This window comes from Protopterus annectens, chromosome 8.part0, assembly GCF_019279795.1.
Source record: "Protopterus annectens isolate FY-2018-M chromosome 8.part0, PAN1.0, whole genome shotgun sequence".
In the NCBI taxonomy this organism is placed as follows: domain Eukaryota; kingdom Metazoa; phylum Chordata; order Ceratodontiformes; family Protopteridae; genus Protopterus; species Protopterus annectens.
In genome coordinates, this window is record NC_056741.1 from 613,200,091 (window position 1) to 613,220,239 (window position 20,149).

General features: G+C 46.3%; 1 protein-coding gene across 1 annotated transcript in view; it reads left to right on the top strand.

Moving 5' to 3' along the window:
* Nucleotides 1-20,149, top strand: part of LOC122808948 (NF-kappa-B essential modulator-like) — a gene marked incomplete in the record, with an annotated part of 2,932,895 nt that overhangs the window by 718,729 nt on the left and 2,194,017 nt on the right.

Sequence of the window (20,149 nt, forward strand, 5' to 3'; positions counted from 1 at the left end):
ATACCTCAGATTCATAGTTGGCTCAATACGTTATCAATTCTCTGCACTGACCTTTGGCTTATCTACTGCGTCCAGGGTCTTCACAAAGTGCTTGGCCCCAGTAATTGCATTTTGCAGACAAAAAGGAATTCAAATATATCTCTACTTGGACGACTGCCTTATTCAAACAGACAGCAAGGACATTCTACTACAGCATCTGGCGTTTGTAAAAAGATTACTAATTTGCCTAGGGTACACAGTAAACGAAAAGAAATCAAAACTAGTGCCCTCTCAAGAGATAATATTCCTGGGTGCAAGCTTAAATACCACTGTCCAGATGGCTTATCTCATGCCAAACAAAGGCAACTGACTCATTATTTTCAAATGTTGGCAACAAAGACCCAGCTACCTGCAAGAAAAATTCTGCTGGCTTTGGGCTTCATGGCATCCTGCTAATTCCATATGCAAGACTGCATATGAGGAAGCTACAATGGTATCTAAAAAGTGTTTGGACTCAACATTGCCACAGACTGGAAACAATAATTACTCTCATTCCTTGCCTGTAACAGGAGTTTCAATGATGGGCACTGGCCTGTCACCACAACAAGGGACAGCCTTTCACTCTACCCACAGCCAGGCAGACACTAACAACAGATGCATCGGATTATGCCTGGGGAGCACACATGGCGGGAAAATGCATACAGGGCACGTGGCCCACAGACTAAATGCATCTTCATATCAATCAAAAAGAGATGCTAGCTGTACAGAATGCCCTGACAGCCTTCAAGGATCTGCTACATCCAGGACAACTATTACTAAAGACGGACAATACTACAGTCATGTGGTACATAAACAAGCAAGGGGGCACACATTCCTACCCCCTCTGCAGGCAAACCATGACTTTGTGGAACACAGCACTGGCCTATCAAGTACATCTGTAGGCACAATTCCTGCCAGGAAAGAAAAATACTCTGGCAGACGACCTAAGCAGAAACCTCATGGACCCTCACGAGTGGAAACTAGATCCACAAGTCTTCAGCATGATGATAAAGAAATGGGGATGCCCAGACATAGATCTATTTGCCTCCCCTCACAACTGCCAACTACAGAGATGCTGCACAAGGACTTCTCACCCACGAGCATGGAAGGTGGATGCTCTTATCATTCAGCTGGAAAAGCCTAACAGTTTATGCCTATCCACCACTGCCTCTACTCCCTAAGGTACTCCTAAAAGTCAGACAAGAGAAGCCAAAAATGATTCTGATTGCCCCAGACTGGCCACATCAGCACTGGTACCTAATCCTAAAGAGCTTGTCTCAAGGACCAGCCTGGACTTTACCTCAAATTCCTCATCTGCTGACACAACAAAACAATCATATCCTGCACAGCCAACTCAGAACCTTAAATCTGGCTGCTTGGCGAATAATATAGCCACTCAGAACTCACCTCTCTCTAAAGCAGTAATAGATGTCATTTTGGAAGCCAGGAGGCCCAGCACTAGGAAATCTTATGCAGAAAAATGGAAGAGATTCTGTGCTTGGAACCAGGCACAAGGACTTGAACCGCTTGTCCCTAATATTCCTCAGATTTTACAATACCTCACTGAGATGCTGGACAAAGGCCTATCCTTCTCATCAATTAAGATCCATGCCTCTGCCATTTCAGCTCATTACAATACGGAGCCTCCTATTTTCTCTCATCCACTACTAAGGCAGTATCTCAGAGGGGCAAAAACATAAGACCCCCAAGGAGAGCACCTATACCACCATTGGAAAAGCTCACACTGCCTCCTTTTGAGCCAGCCAATATAGCTGAGATAAAATTCTTATCATGGAAAACTGCTCTGCTCCTAGCAATAACCTCAGCAAGAAGAGTCTCAGAGTTACAGGCATTAATGGCAATGGATCCTTTCATCATTTTTCATCTGGACAGGGTTTCTCTAAGGACAAACCCAACATTTATGCCAAAGGTAGTATCCAGTGTGGCTCTTAACCAAACCATTCATTTACCAACGTTTTATCTAAATCCCCAGAGTAAAGGGGAGAGACTTCTGCACTCTTTGGACATACACAAGAACACAGTTATGTTTCTACTTGGACAAAACAGAAGCTTTCAGAAAAACAGAGCAACATTTTGTGGCATACGCTGCAGGATCACAAGGAAAGGCTATTTCAAAGCAGACTATTTCAAAATGGATAGGACACTGCATTAGTTTCTGCTATGCACAGCATGGCAAATCAGTGCCTAAGAATATTAGGCCACATTCTACCAGGGCAGCAGCCACGTCAGCAGCCTTTCTCAGAGGAGTACCAACCAAGGAAATTTTGGAGGCTGCAACTTGGAGTTCAGTGCACACTTTACCAAGCACTATCACTTACCTCTTTACTCTAAATCCAGAGCAGGCTTTGCCACTGCAGTCCTGCAGGGCCTCATAGCCACTCCTAATCCTATTTGGACCCAGCCGCCCAACCTCAGCTTTGGGATTCAACCCAAGTGTAATGACTGCAACAGTGAAACACGATGAACATAGTACAGTTGTGTACCTACCAAAAATGTAGATGTTCGAGTGTATTCACTGTTGCAGTCCAGGTTACCCTCCCACCATCCCCCTTTCATTGCTGGGACTTATCTGTACTTCTCTATTCTATACAACCTATGTGGTGTATTTGCTTGTAGAGGAAGCTAATGTTTATGTTTGTGCATGCTTTTTTTATTTGCAAATTTTTTAGTCTACCCTTTTGGAGGCACCTGACATCTGGGGCAAGAAAAACTGAAGAAAATGGCGTTGGCTGCATCTTTTATACCCCTGGTGCACTGACGTCAGGGAAGAGGCGACAGCAACAGACGCCAGCCAGGACTTTGGAATTCAGGCCGACTGCGGGTAGCCTGCCAGCAGGATAACCCAAGTGTAATGACTGCAACAGTGAATACACTCGAACATCTACATTTATGGTAGGTACACAACTGTACTTTCTCTGTTATGACCCTATCCTTTTTAGGAGGAGCTGCTGTAACCTATTGAAAGTGTTGCAGATTTCCATCCATATCACTGCTGCAGTATTCATAACTGAAGGGATCTCCTGCCAAACATAGCACAATGTCCATATAATATACCAAAACCTTTAGTACTCTGAGGAGTCTTACATCATATGTACTCTCCTCACGAAGGTGTAGGGCATAAAGGTAATGTATGGATGCACACACTCAGAACTTCTTTGCTGCCAGCTCAAACACCATCATTGAATGTTGGTTTGAATGCCTTTCTTCTGTGTTGATTACAGATTGGATTCCTCTGCCGCCACCCCGTCAGAGGCTGGCATGGACCCAACTTCTTGCATGCCTTTGGAGGTTTTACAGGTGTCTGCCCCAGGCATTGAGGGGGAACATCGCCCAATTATATCCGAGGGACCAAGGGGGATTACGCAGATTTTAGTGAGGGAAGCGATCCCTACTATCCTTATTGAGTGTCACCAAGAGTCTGACTCTCTTAGGGTGCTTTGTGTGGATGTGGACAATACTGTTAATATTATTTATTTGGCTTCCTGCAATGTTTGCCCTGCATTTTATGTGGGAAAGTCCACTTGTAAGTTAAGGGAGAGAATGGTGGAACATAGGTATGAGATACATAGAGGGATTATGATGAATGCTTTGGCCCAGCATATTAATGAGAATGGTGATACCCATATTTTTATATTTAGAGTTGTGGATTTGGTTTTTAGAGACCTAAGAGTTGGAGATTTAGATATTAAATTGGAGGTAAGGGAGTACGAATGGATTTTGCAGTTAAATGCCGATCATGCCCCTGATATAAGTAGAATGGTATATTTAAAACCTATTTTAAAGTATAAGCAAATGTGTTTGAAATAATCACTATTTTTTAGAAAAGTTTATTGGCTGTGTGATATCATGGGACTATTTTACTTTTGTATTTAAATGTGTTCTTAATTTGATTTGTTGTACTGAATCCGAAAGCTTTATCATTAAAGCTTTGACGTTGTGATTACATGTTTTTTATTTCTTTGTGTGGATGTCCCACTGCAGCTAAGGATGCCCAGTGAGAATTTCAGGATTTTATTCAGGTATTATTTAATGCTTTACTGGTTTTAAAGCCTTCTCAAGGAGCATCTGTGCCTGTCCCTTCCTGGTGTTCCACTCCTCTTAAAAGACCTAAGCAACTGGATTCCTCTGATCAGGATCAGGATTCTGGGGAAGAATCCTTATCCTGCTCTTCTCAAATCCCTTCCCCCTTGGACTGTGGTTCAGAGGAAGAGGATTCTATTAGTTCAGATTCCCTTCTAAAGGAACTCACTTTTGGGAACACTGTTACCCATGTGATGGAATTCTCTAAATGGGATTGCTCTCAAGTTTCTGATGTCCAAGAAAGGTATTATGAGCTCCTTCAGATGGAGTCTCTAAAATCTTCTGCTGTTCCCCTTGTTTCTGGCTGTTGTCTTGAAAACCTTTTCAGCAGCTTCTGTGGCCCGTGTTTCTCAGCCCCAAGCTCCCAAGAAATCTGACAGATTTTGCAAGGTGCCTCATGAATGTAAATTTCTGTATAAATGCCCTTCTGCAGTGTCGGTCTCATTTAACAAGCCCTCCAAGCTGTTGCCCTCCACCACACTGCTCCCTTCAGATAAGGATAGCAGAGCTTTGGAGATGCTGGGCAAGAAGACTTATGTTGCTGCCACCTTATCTTCAAGGCTGATATGACCAGGTACGTTTTGGCCCTCCTTTCTCATGTTTCTCAGTTAATATCCAGTCTTCCTGACTCTGAGGAGAAGGATTATGCTCTTTCCTTATTGGGTTCCACCTGCAAAGTTGCCCTCCACTCTATTAAGTGCTGTTTTGATGCAGCTGATGCTTCCTCCAGAATATTTTTGGTTCCCATGCAGGAGGAAGGGCACTTGGAGACCAATTCTGGACATTCCCAGCTCAACAAGTTTCTCAAGATTCCTTCCTTTTGGATGCTTTATATCTGATGTTGTCAATCTTCATTCATTCTTAACTGATGGGTTTGGTTCTGACCTGTCTGAACCGACTTGGCCTTTATACATAGCTCTCACTAGCCAAAAAAACTCTTGAGCTAAGGCTCTACCCACAGTGCTTCTCTTCCCATTACCTCAAATCTTGTTTTCTGTGCCGAAAATTGGACGTGTCAGGTGATGCTAAGTGTTTTAAAAATTTCTTTTTCTTATTGTCATTTCTAGTGATTTTTGACTAAAACTCTCTGTTTTCTTATTGGATAGTTTTCACTCCCTTTTTTGAGTGTGTGACTGCTTTCCAACTGTTTCTACCCATCCACTTTACCTAACAGTACTTCAGGCCTTTGTACCCCCTTTTCCTTCTTACCATTGGTAGTCTTTAAATATCCTCTCTCCTTTTTTCTCTCTATACCTTTAGGTATTTCTTCTATACCATTGTTTATAGATCTGTTAAATCTCATTTCCTTCCTTTCTACTTGTGTGATATCTGTGATGTATGTGTGTGTGTGTGTGTGTGTGTGTGTGTGTGTGTGTGTGTGTGTGTGTGTGTGTGTGTGTGTGTGTGTGTGATTTGGATATGGCAGAAAAGCAAAAGGGGGCATCCTGCAACATTGTCAGGACTGTGACAAAAAGATGCCCAACTCTAATGGGCATCTTTCTTCCGTATACTGTTTGGGTGCTGCTTCTTGGACATAACTTGTAAAAATTTGTCAGGGCTTTACTTTCTGTACTTGAGAGATGCAATAAGCTTATCTTAAAAGGCTTGTTAAAATGTCACTTCAGTGAAGCCCTATCTAAGGCTGAGACTTCAAAATCTCCTATGCCAGATGTGAAGAAAAAAAGCCATACTGTGTTGACCTCTCCTTCGGCACATGAAGCAAGGTCCCAAAAGCTGCAGATTCCGATGGTATCTTCAGAACTGAAAGCCAAAGTATTGAAAATGACAATATCACCACCTTCAGCACCAGAAGTGACTCAATTTGCATTGGTGCCATTGGTCATTGAACCAATTCAAACCTCTTCGACACCAACCACTACTTTCGATGCCGACGACCTCTTCTGCACTGAAAGTAGTTCTGCACCACCACCACTTTCCTCTCATTCGGTTCCAGCTTCCCCTTCTGCACAACAGCCTATGGTGCCGAAAGTCGATTCAGTCGTAATTCCCAGGACTGGATATTTCCCCTTCAGTAGACCCATTCTTGTGTCAGCAGCCAAGTCCCTTTCTGGATAGGTGTGACTCCCCTTCGGGAATGTCTATCTCTTCTTCTAGGAGTCTCTCAGAATTGGACGTAGTGAGATTGGAGAACCAGCTTTTGGCAGCCATGGGTCTCCCCACATCTTTGCAAACCTCTCTCCCACCCGGAGCCGAGGCTTACTCTCCAAGGACTCCCAGTTTATCCTCCGACCTCCCTTCAAGGTTTGGAACCCTCCACTTCGATGCTGCCAGTACCAGCTACCTTGGTGCCAACGATGGACCCCTGAGTAGATTCTGTGGTCTTCAGCTGCTTCGGATCCATTGCACATCCTGGACTGTGGCATGGTTGTTGGTTTTGAGATCCTTGGAATGGATGTCCTTCAAGGATGCATCTGCAGTCCTAACATATGGGTTGTCCTGCCTCAGGCAGCGCTTCGGTCGGCCGGATTCCAAAGTCTGGGTCTGGTTTCGGCTGATGTCGCACTTCACCCGACGTCATAGCTGCTGTCAATTGGGTATAAAGGTATCAGCCAACGCCATTTTCCTCAGTCTTTCTTGCCGCGCGGTGCCCGAAGCAGAAGCTGTTCGCAAGTGCCGGTCGGTCAGAACCAGAGATTACTACTACCGAAGACTTCTAAAAAGCTAAGTACCCTGTTGGGGACTCTTTCTTGCCTCAGCCGATGTCAGAAAAAGTAAATAACTGTTTAACTTGTGGGAAACAAATACCTCATAAGGATTTCCACTCTTACTGCCTTCCTTGCTTAGGCCCAGACCACGACGTAGCAGCTTGTCTAGCCTGTGCTTCCTTCAACCGACGGACACTTAGACATCGGTCGGAGTTTGCAGAGGAGTTTTTCGGCCCCGCTTTTGCTTACAACATGCCGTCGGAGACTCCGACTTTACAATTAGCTAAAAAGCATAAGGAAAAGGACCGACACTCGCGGTCCGCGGTTTCGTCCGAAACCACGGTTAAGCCAACCGCGAGTGTCTCAGTTTCGGCTGAAACAGAGTCCTCGGTTCTTCCTTCGGCCGAAAGCATGCCTCCTACAACCGAGGCCTCACCCAGCATGGCTGAATCTGCTACTGAAATTCCACCTGCTGTTGCAGGTTCTCAGGATTTATCAGATACTATCCCCTTAGACATATCTACTCCTGCACGTGGAGCTGCTAGGCCCCCTGCATCCATGTCTATCAAGGCTTTTTCTAGGGCTAAAGCAGCTAAATCTTCTAAGGCCTTGCCTGCTAAAACCCCCTCACACAGGCCTAGCTCTAGTTCCCAAATGCTCAGCCTGGCAGAGGATCTCATTTCTTTGATCAGGGGATCCCAACCTCACCCTGACAGGGCCTCTCATCCCCCTCCAGAGAAGAGGCCTAGAGCAGAGCCCCCTGAACCAGTTTCAACAGATTACTCCTCAGATGATTCAGAAAACTCAAATCCTCCAGAAGGCCCTTATTCTCCATATGAGGACTCTGATGCAGAAGACTCCATTCCTTCTGCCTCTCCTCCTTAGGAATTTTCTTTTGGGGAAACCTTGCATGCTATGAGAGAGCAATTTCAATGGCAGGGCCAGGATTTTTCAGATTCTAAGAAAAGGCTAAGGACCTTTTTACATTTACCACAGCATAGGCCTTTAGCCATTCCTCCAGTACTAACAGTTGTGGATGATGCATTTAATGATGCTTGTACTGCCCCTGACTCTCTTCCCCCGGCCCCTGCTAAGCCCGACAGATACTACAGGGTCCCGGACACACATTATCACTTGTATAAGGCTCCTATTGCAGATCCTGAAACTATTTCACAGGGCCCCAAAGCTGTAGCAGCTGCCTCTGCCAAAACCCCTCCCTCTGAAAGAGAATCTAGAGCATTAGAGATGGGGTAAAAAAGTTTATACTTCTGCTACTCTTTCGGCTAGGGCCTTAAACTGTCAATTCCACATGATTCAGTATCAGGAATTTTTGTTAGATCAGCTAAATAAAAAACTGTCCTCTCCTGAACCTATAGACCGTAAGTCCCTTCAGGATTTGGTACATAACACTCAGCAGGTCAGTAATCATTCCTTAAAATGCGGCTATGATGCACTGGAGGCTTCCTTTAGATCAGCTATGACTGGTACAGTGATCAGAAGGCATGCATGGTTAAAAGAGCAATCCTTACCAGACCATGTAAAGTCAAAGCTCCTAGATGCTCCCATGGAGAAACACAGTTTGTTTGGCTCCCCTGCACAGCAAGTGTTAAAGAAGGTGGAATAAAAAGCAAAATCCGTCCAAACAGTCAAGGATTTCTTACAGGTCCAGCCTCCGAGGTTTAGTAGAAATTGGCCTTCGAAGAATTGGTCCTTTCCAGACACCTCCAAAGCACAGAGAGGCAGAAATAGACGCCCAAGAGGCAGAGGTCAATCCAGAGGTGCCTACAGGGGTCGTCAGTGGCAGCCTAACAACCAGAGAAGTACTGCCACAGATCCAGCTACTACCACTTCCACAGGACAATCACAGTGACTTGGCTCTGATACCGCCTACCAGGGAACAACTGGAAGCACCCTTAGGCGGAAAGCTAGCCTTATTTTCAGTAAACTGGCATTACATTACAGGAGACAAATGGATTTTACAGACAATAGACAAAGGCTACAGGTTTCACTTCCATACTCTACCAAGAAAGAGAGGAATGCCAAACCTACCACCAAACCAAAAAACAAACGCTCTAGGACAAATCAACCACTTACTAAGGATGAGAGCTATAGAAAAGGTACCGTTTATGGAACAAGGACAAGGATTTTACTCCAGACTTTTCCTGGTACCAAGAAAAGAAAACCAATGGAGACCTATTCTCGACCTGTCCGCTCTGAACACATATCTCATTGTTCCAAAATTCAAAATGCTGACCCTACAGCAACTTCTTCCCATGCTGGGCAAGGAGTCTTGGCTGGTGACTCTAGATCTCAAGGAGGCATACCTGCACGTCCCTATACGACCAGATTGCAGAAGATACCTCAGATTTCTTGCAGGATCAGAGCATTATCAATTCTCAGCATTGCCCTTTGGCTTATCTACTGCACCCAGAGTATTCACGAAATGCCTGGCATCAGTAATTGTTCATTGCAGGCATCAGGGAATTCAAATTTATCCATAGCTGGACGACTGCCTGATACAAGCGGACAACAAGATCAAATTAAGAAAATATTTCGAAAAGGTTATTCACCTATTGCAAGCCCTGGGATACACAGTCAACATAAAAAAGTCAAGGCTGGTACCATCCCAAAGGATAACATTCTTGGGTGCAGAACTGGACACATCAAATCAAATGGCATTTCTCACAGCAGAAAAGCAAAAGCAACTACCACTCTATTTCATGGCATTAACAACGCAGAACCAGCTTACAGCAAGGAAAGTCCTGCAAGCCCTGGGTTACATGGCATCCTGCATAATATTGATTCCACATGCCAGACTACATATGAGGAAGTTGCAATGGTACCTAAGGAATTTATGGTCTCAGCACAAGCACAGCCTAGAAACCCAAATTCCAATAATTCCATGCCTGAAGCAAGAATTCCTGTGGTGGGCTCAGGCCTGTCAGTTGAACAGAGGACTGCCTTTCCACAGCCCTCACCCAAGCCAGACTATCACCACGGACGCCTCAGACCTCGGTTGGGGGGCACACATGGTGGACAAGTGTTTACAAGGCCTATGGACACAAGACCAGCTGAACCTACACATAAATCAAAAAGAGATGCTGGCAGTGAAACAGGCAATTCAGACATTCAGACCGTTTCTTCAACAAGGTCATTTGCTGATAAGGACGGACAACACCACAGTCATGTGGTATATCAACAAATAGGGAGGCACACATTCATATCCTCTATGCCGGATGGCAATGGACCTGTGGAATGTGGCCCTGAAACTCAACATTCAGCTCCAGGCCATATTTGTGCCAGGAAAAGAAAATATACTAGCAGACACCTTAAGCAGAACTACTACGGATGCCCACGAATGGATGCTGCATCCAGACATCTTCAAATCCATTACAAAGAAATGGGGGCTACCAGAAATAGACTTGTTCGCATCCCCACACAACCACCAATTGAGGAAATTCTGCACAAGGACATACCACCCACTTGCTTGGAAGGTGGACTCCCTATCCTTCAGTTGGGAAAACCTGACAACATTTGCATTCCCACCTCTTCCTTTGATGCACAAAGTGCTACTGAAGATCAAAGAAGATCACCCAAGGATCATCCTGATAGCTCCAGACTGGCCGAGGCAGCATTGGTACCCGCTACTGAGGAGTATGTCTCGGGCACACGCATGGCCTCTACCTCTAGTTCCTTTACTGCTAACACAGAACAACTTCAAGGTCCTGCATCCAAACTTGAAAACACTGCAGCTAGCTGCTTGGAATATTACGTAAAACAAAATAACCCAGATTTATCTCAGAGGGTTAAAGACATTATCCTGGAGGCTCGCAGACACTTCACAAGGAAAACTTATTCAGCCAAATGGAAAAGATACCTCATTTGGAGTGCAGCAAAAGGAGAAAATGTATCATTAGCAAACATAGCTAACATCCTGGAATATTTAGCAGAACTTTTCCACAATGGCCTGTCTTACTCCTCCATAAAGATTCATGCATCAGCAATTTCAGCAGAATACAACATGGATCCTCCAGTCTTCTCTCATCCTCTACTCAGGCAGTTTCTGAGAGGAATTAAAAATGTAAAGCCTCCAAGGAAGCCACCTTTGCCTACATGGGACCTGAACTTTGTGCTAGAAAAGTTAACACTCCCCCCTTTTGAACCAGCAGCAACAGCAGAATTACAGTTCTTATCTTGGAAAACTGCTTTCCTGCTTGCAATCACTTCAGCAAGAAGGGTTTCTGAATTGCAGGCATTAATGGCAGTACAGCCCTTCCTTATCTTCCATCAGGATAGAGTGTCCTTGAGAACTAACCCTACTTTTATGCCAAAGGTGGTCTCCAGGGTATCATTGAATCAAGCAATCCACCTACCAACATTCTTCCCCAACCCACAGAACAGGGGGGAAAGGCTACTACATACCCTGGATGTGCACAGGCAATTGCGCTGCTACCTGGACAGAACCAAGAACAATAGAAAAACTGACCAGCTTCTGGTAGCATATGCAACAGGAATGGAAGGAAAAGCAATTTCAAAACAGACAATCTCAAAATGGATAGGAAATTGCATTAGATTTTGTTACTCTTTTCATGGAAAGACAACTCCAGAAAACATCAGACCTCACTCCACAAGGGCTACAGCCACTACTACAGCTTTCTTACGAGGAGTGGCTACCAAAGACATTTTAGAGGCTGCTACTTGGAGCTCCGTGCATACATTTGCCAAGCATTATAATCTACCTTTATACTCCAGATCCCGAGCAGGTTTTGCCACTGCTGTTTTGCAAGGGATCTTAACTACACCTTAATCTTCTTAGTGCCTCCTCCCCCAGTTTGGCTATGGTATTCTACCCATATGTTAGGACTGCAGATGCATCCTTGAAGGACATAGTACAGTTTTGTACCTACCATAAATGTAGATGTCCGAGAGGTATGCACCCTCCTTCCCCTCTGTGGTACTCCTAGGGTATTTGCCCATCTTGTAGCTAGCTGGGGGAATCTATTATGGTGTATTTGTTTGTATATATGTATATACATGTTTATTTTTGTTTGCTCTCTACTGTTTGGAATCATTTGCATTTATCCAAATTTAGCCTTCCTAGAGGGCACCTGGCATCTGGTGCAAGAAACACTGAGGAAAATGGTGTCGGCTGATACCTTTATACCCAATTGACAGCAGCTATGACGTCGGGTGAAGTGCGACATCAGCCGAGGCCAGACCCAGACTTTGGAATCCGGCCGACCTAAGGGCTGCCTGAGGCAGGACAACCCATATGTTAGGACTGCAGATGCATACCTCTCGGACATATACATTTATGGTAGGTACAAAACTGTACTTTCCTGTTGTTTCCACAGTGCCATTTGTGGTTCTCGGAGCCATGGCAGTTTTGAGCCCTCTCTTGGCTCTTGCTCTGGATCGCAGTTTGTTGGAGCAGGCTGTGACCCCGGTTCTGAGGTTGTCTTTCTCAGTTCCGGGCTCCCCTCCCTCTTTGGGTGGGCCTGCCTTCCAGATTATGGAGAGAGATTTGGCTTCAGCAGGCTCCCAGCTGGCTCCATCCTCGTCGAAGTGCCATATTTTTATCTCCTGTGGTTCGCTGCTGTCACAGTCTACTATGTCTGAACAGCTGGCACAAGAGCTGCAAAACACCCCGGTTCAGGGTCCCTCCTCTTTTGAGTCCTCCTCAGAGCCTCCCCCTGATGAACCACCCTGTAAGAAGACATGCAAGAGGAAGAACCTGGATTCTGCAAAAGAATCTGTCATGGAAGACAGATTACAATGAAGGGAAGGGTTTTCCTTTAGTGTCCCCCTGAAGCTATCTCCTCAGGAAGCAGCCTAGAAATCCTAAAACAGAGGGATGATTGGAAACCCTCAAACCTATCCTCTGAGGAATCTGTGTTCTTGCAAGGTTTTCGTGCCCGCTAATCTACTTTTTCAGTGACCCCACCCACTGACGACCTAGTTAAGTTGATCATTCAGCCAGCGTGGAAGGCTCCTGACTCCATAGAGCCTATTCCCCAGACACCAGGTAAGATTTTCAGTCCCAGAAGATCAGTCCCATTGGTCAAAGAGTCTAGCAGTGGATGCCATGGTGGTGGTGGCAGCCAACAAAAAGGAACTCGTTGAGGAGAGTTCAGCTGTCCATCCTCCTGAGAGCCCTGGATGATGGATGGATTTAGGATGCGTGTCCTTGCTTCAATGACCTTTGCTATTCGGACCTTGAACTTATTGGCACACTTAGCACACTTTACTAGATTCCAAAGGGATCTGATAACTGAGCTTTCAGACACCCTTGCAGGAGCAGTGTCTGATGAGGTTTGAGATAAGGTTGCCTCTCAGCTTGCCACCCTGGAGCCTATCTCAAATTTATCCATATGGCTTATGGCTCATACAGCCAAAGGGATGTCTAGAGTAGCGGGTACAGGCTTTGCTATTAGGCGTCAGGCCTGGATACGCTTGTATGACTTCGCAGAACCCTTTAAGTCTTCCTTTATTAATGCTCCTGTTGATGGTACTTCACTGTTTGGCCCAAAAGTTAGAGACACACTAGCCAGGTGTGAAAAAGATGGAAAGATACTTTCTGCTGTGGGCATTTGTTTTTCCATTACACAACAACCTTATTCCAGGAATCAGAGGAGTGGAAGAATGTGATTCAAGAAGACCCAAGGGCCTTTTTGGGACAGCACATGGTGAGTACCCCCCAGGATAGAGGGGGGGAACTCTTCTGGAAGACCCCTCCCCCCATGGCAGAAGGCGTCCATGTAACCAGGGCTCCAAAGATTCCTTTCCTGAGCAACCCTATCAGCGTTCCTGAATGGAGACCCAATTGCCTACCTCTGGAGACAGTCGGGGGAAGATTTTTCTCTGCACCATTCAGCCTGGCTTACAATAACTTCGATACCTGGGTGCAGAAAATAATTACCAGAGGTTACCACATCCCCTTCAATTTTTTGCCAAAATTCCAAAAGCGAATCATCGATGCTCCACGCAGTCAGAGGGATCTAGCAGCAGTAGAGATTCAAAAGCTGCTTCAAAAAAAAGTCATCCAAGTAGTCCCACTAGACCAAGTAGGATCTGGATTTTACTCAAGGTCTTCTTAGTGCCAAAAAGAAGGGGACTGGAGACCAATTCTGGATCTCAGCCTACTGAACAAATGTGTGCAGCAAACAAAATTCAGAATGGTCACAGTTCAGTCTATCCTTCCCTTTTTGGAGAAAAGTGATTGGATGTGTTCTGTAGATCTTCAGGATGTGTAATAGCCAGTCATTACCAATTCTGAGAGCTGCCCTTCGGTCTCACCACAGACCAAAGGTTGTTTACCAAATGCATGACAGTCGTAGCAGCTCATTTGAGACCACGAGGATTCCGGGTGTTTCCATATCTAGATGACTGACTCCTCACTGCCCCCTCAGACATCTACTGCTAAACGCCATAGACTTCATTCTACATCTTGCCAAAACACTAGGCATTTCAGTCAACAAGGAAAAGTCACAATTGACTCCCATGCAGGATCTGGAGTTCATCAGAGCAAGATTAAATACAGTCTCTTGTGTAGACTCCCTTCCTGTCCACATGCTGTTGAAGCTAAGATTGCAAGTTCAAGTAATCATTTCCCAAGACAAAGTTCCTACTCGTCTGTTACTACAAGCTCGGGGAACCATAGCACCAATGATAACATTAGATGTTAAATTGTCTATCTTGCCTTCATTCTTGCTGGTTGGGTTCGGAGCCGAGCCTCGGCTCCGACTCGGCCATCTTCAAAAGCTCGAGAGCTGCTTACTGGCTCAAGGCCCCCCTATATCCCATGATGCCTGGCACTAGATACCCAGATCTCATTTGCCGCTTCTGCTGTGAGGTTGTTCTACTCACTCAGGTCGTATAAAACATTATTATTGTTTTTTCTTTTCATAAAACTGTCAGTTTTTATTGTAGAATTAGTCGTTAGATAAAACTGTTGTATTGTAGTTAGTTTCTCCCTAAATCCTTGTTACTTCCCCTCAGAAACTCGTTTAAATTAGAGAGTCCCCCCCCCCTCTCCCTTACCTCAGAAAGGTTTTCCGTTTAAGTTAGAGGATAACCTTTTCTCTCTAGCTGCTTAAAAAAAAAATTTTCCTTTAGTATCACTGTTGGTGTTTAGTGATAGTTTTTGTTTGTAGTACTGCTTGTAGTTTTTGGTTGTGGTAACTGTAGTCTGTAATTTTTAGTGGTTAGTTACTTTAACCTTTCCATGTGTGTTTCTTGTTCCTTGGTTTTCCTCCAGGATGTCCAAGGATCCTAAGCCGTCCGGATTCAAGAAGTGTGACTCATGCTGTCAGAAGATGTCTCTGACAGATGGTCACACTTCTTGTGTTTGTCTGGGTGCTGTGCACCTGCAGGACTCTTGTTTGATTTGCCATGCTTTCAGTCCAAGAGTCCTGCAGGAGCGCAAAAACAAATTGATCTTGAGGGGTTTGCTTAAACCCCAAGATTCACCGGCTAAGGCTCAGCCCGTGAAATCTTCCAGGCCACCTAAACCTTCGGCTCCCAGTTCGGAGCTGTCGTTGGGTGAAGCTGTACCATCCAGCTTGGCTCCGGCTGGAACCGATGTTCCTCCCTCCCAGTCGGCTCCGATACGTTCCTCGGAGCAGTCTGAGAGTTGAAAAAGATCCAGGTCTCCTTCTCTGGAGTCTATACGTTCGGCTCCGAGACCACCTCTGCTCCAATCGGAGCGTAGTCATCGCTCATCCCACTCTTCTCGGTCCTCAAGACTTTCGGACCTTGACTTGGAAAGAGTGGTCAGTAGGCTGCTAAAATCGCAAGCCCTAGCAAAAATGTTGTCCAGTCCCACCTCATCAGGTGTCGGCTCCGTCCACGTCTGTAGATATTCCTCCTCCGACTCATCCTATGAGCTCGGAGCTGGAGTTCGTTGGGGTTCGAGTCATGGAACTGTCAGCTCCGATACCTTCTCCTTCGGTTCCTTCGTCTGCTCCGATCCTTTCCATGGTACCGTCCCTGGAGGGATCTGGGCGCTGAGACTCCCTCGTTGACTCTGAGGGGGCGAGTGACATCGGACCCTTGTCCGACCCCGCTCTCCCCCTCAGGGCTTCGGCTCAGGTGAGCTCGGCTCCCACATCTGCCTCGGAGCCATCCCACTCGGTGTGTAGAGGGGTTCTGTTTTTTTTGGAACCAGAGCCCTCTCTGCGTCCGGGCAGGGATGCCTTTGAAGTGATGAGGAGTGTACTGGCCCCCGAGTCAGTCCCACGATCGACCCCATCGGCTCCTCCCTCTATGGTGCCTGCGTCAGCCTCTGCCCCTTTTCCAGACCTCAAGCGTGGGGATCCAGCACACCAGGACACCCGTTTGGGTGTATCCTCCTCTTCCGAGGCCTCCCCTGATCATTCAGAGAAGCCGCCTTGCAAGAAGAAATGCAAGAGGAAGCATGTTGACTCCCCGGAATCTGTCACATCAGATACCGACTTAGAGGAGTCGGAAGGGTCCCCAAGATGCCCCTCTGAAGATGTCTCCTTCTCAGACATCCTTGAGATGCTTAGGTAGAGGGGGAACTGGACTGCCCTAAGCCCTTCCGAGGATGAGTCTGTATTCCTGGACGCACTTGGATCCCGACCTTCCACCTCCTGGGTGTCTCCGCCTTTCGACCCACTGATGTCTGTGGTGGCTCTGAAGGTGTGGTCAGCTCCAGACGCAGTGGAACCGACTCCTAGAAGACCTGCCAAATTCATTACTGCACCACAGGACAAACAGTTCTTGACCAAAGGTGTCCCTGTTGATGCCATGGTGGTAGCGGCGGCCACAAAGAAGGAGTTGGCAGAAACTTCTTCATCTGTCCATCCCCCTAACAAGGAGTCCAGGACGATGGACAGATATGGGAAGCGGATGTTCTCTTCAGCACTTTTTCCATGAGGTCCCTGAATTATCTGTGCCACTTTACCCGTCTTCAGAGGGATCTCCTTAAAGAGCTTGGAGATACCCTCTTAAGATCCATCAGCTGAGGGGGCCCAGGCTAAGGCAGCCTCCCAGCTGCCGACTCTTAATTCAGTGGTAAACTCCTCCATGAGGCTCATTTCGTATGCAGCCGATGGTGCGAGTAGAGCCACAGGCACAGGCGTTGCCCTAAGGAGGCACGCTTGGATGCGGCTATATAACTTTGCGGAACCTTTCAGAGTGTCTTTTACAAACACCCCCTTTGATGGTTCCTCTCTCTTTGGATCACAGGTGAAGGATACCCTTTCCAGGTGTGAGCAGGAAGGCAAGACTCTCTCTGCCATAGGTGTCTTTCCAGGCCATATCCCAAGGGTCAGAAGAGTGGAAAGATGTGGTTCCGGAAATCCCAGGTAGCCTTGCTGGACACACGTGGTGAGTTCTCATCCAGGGGCAAAGGAGAGAACAATAATAGATGCCGCCCTTGTGGCAGATGGGGTCCGCAAAATCAGGACAGCAGAGAATCCTTCTCTGAGAAGCCCTTCCAGCATCCCTGAAGGGTTGCCCAGCTGCCCACCTTTGGAGGCAGTCGGGGGAAGATTATCGCTGTACCCATGAGCCTGGCAAGACATAACACATGACAAATGGGTACAGTCCGTTATATCCGGAGGCTACCAAATTCCCTTTATTTGCACCCCCTTAAGGTCAAACAAGTCCCTTCCAGTTGTACCACCCAATCTAAGGGACCAAGCAGTTCAAGAAAAAGGGCCATCCAGCAAGTCCCAGCAGACCAGCAAGGATCCGGAATTTACTCAAGGTTCTTTTTGGTAACAAAAAAGACAAGGGACTGGAGACCCATTCTGGATCTCAGCAGACTGAACAGGTCTGTACAAAGAACGAAGTTCCGGATAGTCACGCTACAGTCCATTTTACCCTTCCTGGGTCAGGACAATTGGATGTGCTCTATAGTATAATCTTCAGGATGCGTACTACCACATCAGAATGGACAGACGCTCCAGAAGATTCCTTCGCTTCAGGCTGGGAGCCAGCCACTATCATTTCAGAGCTCTGCCCTTTGGTCTCACCACAGCCCCCAGGATGTTCACCAAATGTATGGCAGTAGTTACCGCTCACCTGAGACGGCAAGGATTCCAGGTGTTTCCATATCTAGACCACTGGCTCCTCACTGCTACCACCAGGCATCACCTTTTGTGAGCCAGAGACTGCACTATCGACACTTGCTCCAGGCTAGGTATCACAATAAATTTCGAAAAGTCTGCATTGTCGCCCTGTCAATCTATCACCTTTATAGGCGCAAATTTAAATATCAAAGACATGTCAGCGAGCCACCCACCAGACAGGGTATTAGTGATTTGCCAACATGTGAAGATTTTCTTAGCATGCAAAAGAATTCAAGCCAGGTTTGTCCTCCAAACTCTGGGTCTCATGGCAGCAGCGATCATACTTGTCCCTCTAGCTCATTTTCACATGAGGATTCTCCAGTGGCTTCTTTTCACCCAATGGTCCTTCTAGCAGCTTCCCATGTCTTACATGATTATGATCACACAAGCATGCAAGAAGCACCTTGCATGGTGGATGGTCTCCACATCAGTGTCCCACGGCAGACCATTTGTACTCCCCCCTCCAGTTGCTACGGTGACCACGGACACCTCCCTGATCGGGTGGGGGGGCATTATCAGGGCAAAACAAGGCACCTGGCAGCCTCACGAGTACCATCTGCATGTAAATGTCTTGGAGATGAGGGTCGTGCTCTTAGCGTTGCAGGCTCTTCAGGACTCTCTTCCTACCGGGACCATTGCAATTCAAACGGACAATATGTCAGTAGTGTGGTACATCAACAAGCAGGGCGAAACCAGGTCCTACCCCCTATGTCGAGAAGCACTCAGACTCTGGCAGTGGGCGATCTCTTCCCAATGGTTTCTGATTGCAACGCACATCCCTAGGAGGTCCAACAGGCTGAGCAGAGCAATTCTCATGCCTCACGAGTGGTCTCTGAATCAGGTAGTTGCGGACCAAATCTTCTGCAAATGGGGCAACCTTGCTGCGACCTTTTTGCAACTCTCTTCAACAGCAAGTGCAGCAATTTCTTCTCTCTCCTTCCACTTCCCGGACATTCCCCCAGAGATGCTCTAGTCCACTATTAGCCTCAGGGACTTCTTTATGCACTCCCTCCTTTTCCCCTAATCCCGAAGCTAATACAGAAAGCAACCGTACTGGGCTGCAGAATGATCCTCATTGCTCCTTACTGGCCTCGACAAATATGGTTCCCGTTCCTGCATCTCCATCTTCTCGAGCAGCCTTGGACGCTGGACCTAGTTCCAGACCTTCTGGTTCATCAATTGGGCGGGCTGCACCAATCCCTACGATCTCTCCAGCTCACTGCTTGGTTGCTCCACTTCCAACTTTAGCCAGGCTTCCAGATATCTCCCCCTCTGTGTGCAAAATCATTTTGTCATCACACAAGTCTACGACTAGAAAAACTTGCGCTAGTAAGTGGAAACGTTTTTCTTCCTGGGCAGAGGCTAAAAGTATAGACCCCTTCTCAGCCCCTGTACACCACATTTTGGAATTTCTTGTGGAACTCTTCCATGCTGGGTCCGCTTCCTCTACAATTAGAGTTCAGTTAGCTGCAATTTCAAATTTTCACATTGGCCTGTCAGAAAACAATATCATGTCTCATAAGCTATGTAAAGCCTTTCTCAAAGGAACCACTCTGCTCAGGCCCCCAGTGAGAGATCCTCCACCACCGTGGGATCTAAATTTGATTTTAGCTTTTCTAATTTTGCCCCCTTTCGAACCTGCAGCTTCTTGTTCCTTGAAATTCTTATCTTGGAAAACCCTTTTTCTGGTAGCTATTACTTCAGCCAGAAGAGTTTCGGAACTTCAGGCTCTTTCTAGCCATCCTGCGTACCTTGTGTTCCACAATGACAGGGTTCCTCTCAGAACTAATCCTTCTTTCCTTCTTAAGGTCTCTTCAGAGAATAACTTGAATCAGTCCATAGACCTTCCTGTGTTTTTTCCTAACCACTCCAACAGGGTGGAATATAAGTTGCATCAGTTAGATGTTCACAGGCAACTACACTTTTATTTGCATAGAACTAAGGACATTAGAAAATCGGACCAACTTTTCCTGTCTTATGCAGTCGGTAAACAAGGTCTTCCAGTCTTCAAAGTAACCTTATCCAGGTGGTTGACTTCTATCATCACATTTATATATCAACTGAGGAATAAAGAATTGCCAGTTAAACCAAAAGGTCACTCCACTAGAGCTTTATCCACTTTGGTGGCCTTTCAGGCTAGGTTGCCCATGGAATCTATTTGTGCTGCAGCTATGTGGGCCAACCCACATACTTTCATTTCTCATTACAAGTTGGATGTGGTTTCCAGGAGCAGAGCTGATTTTGGTTCCACTGTTCTGAAGAGTCTGT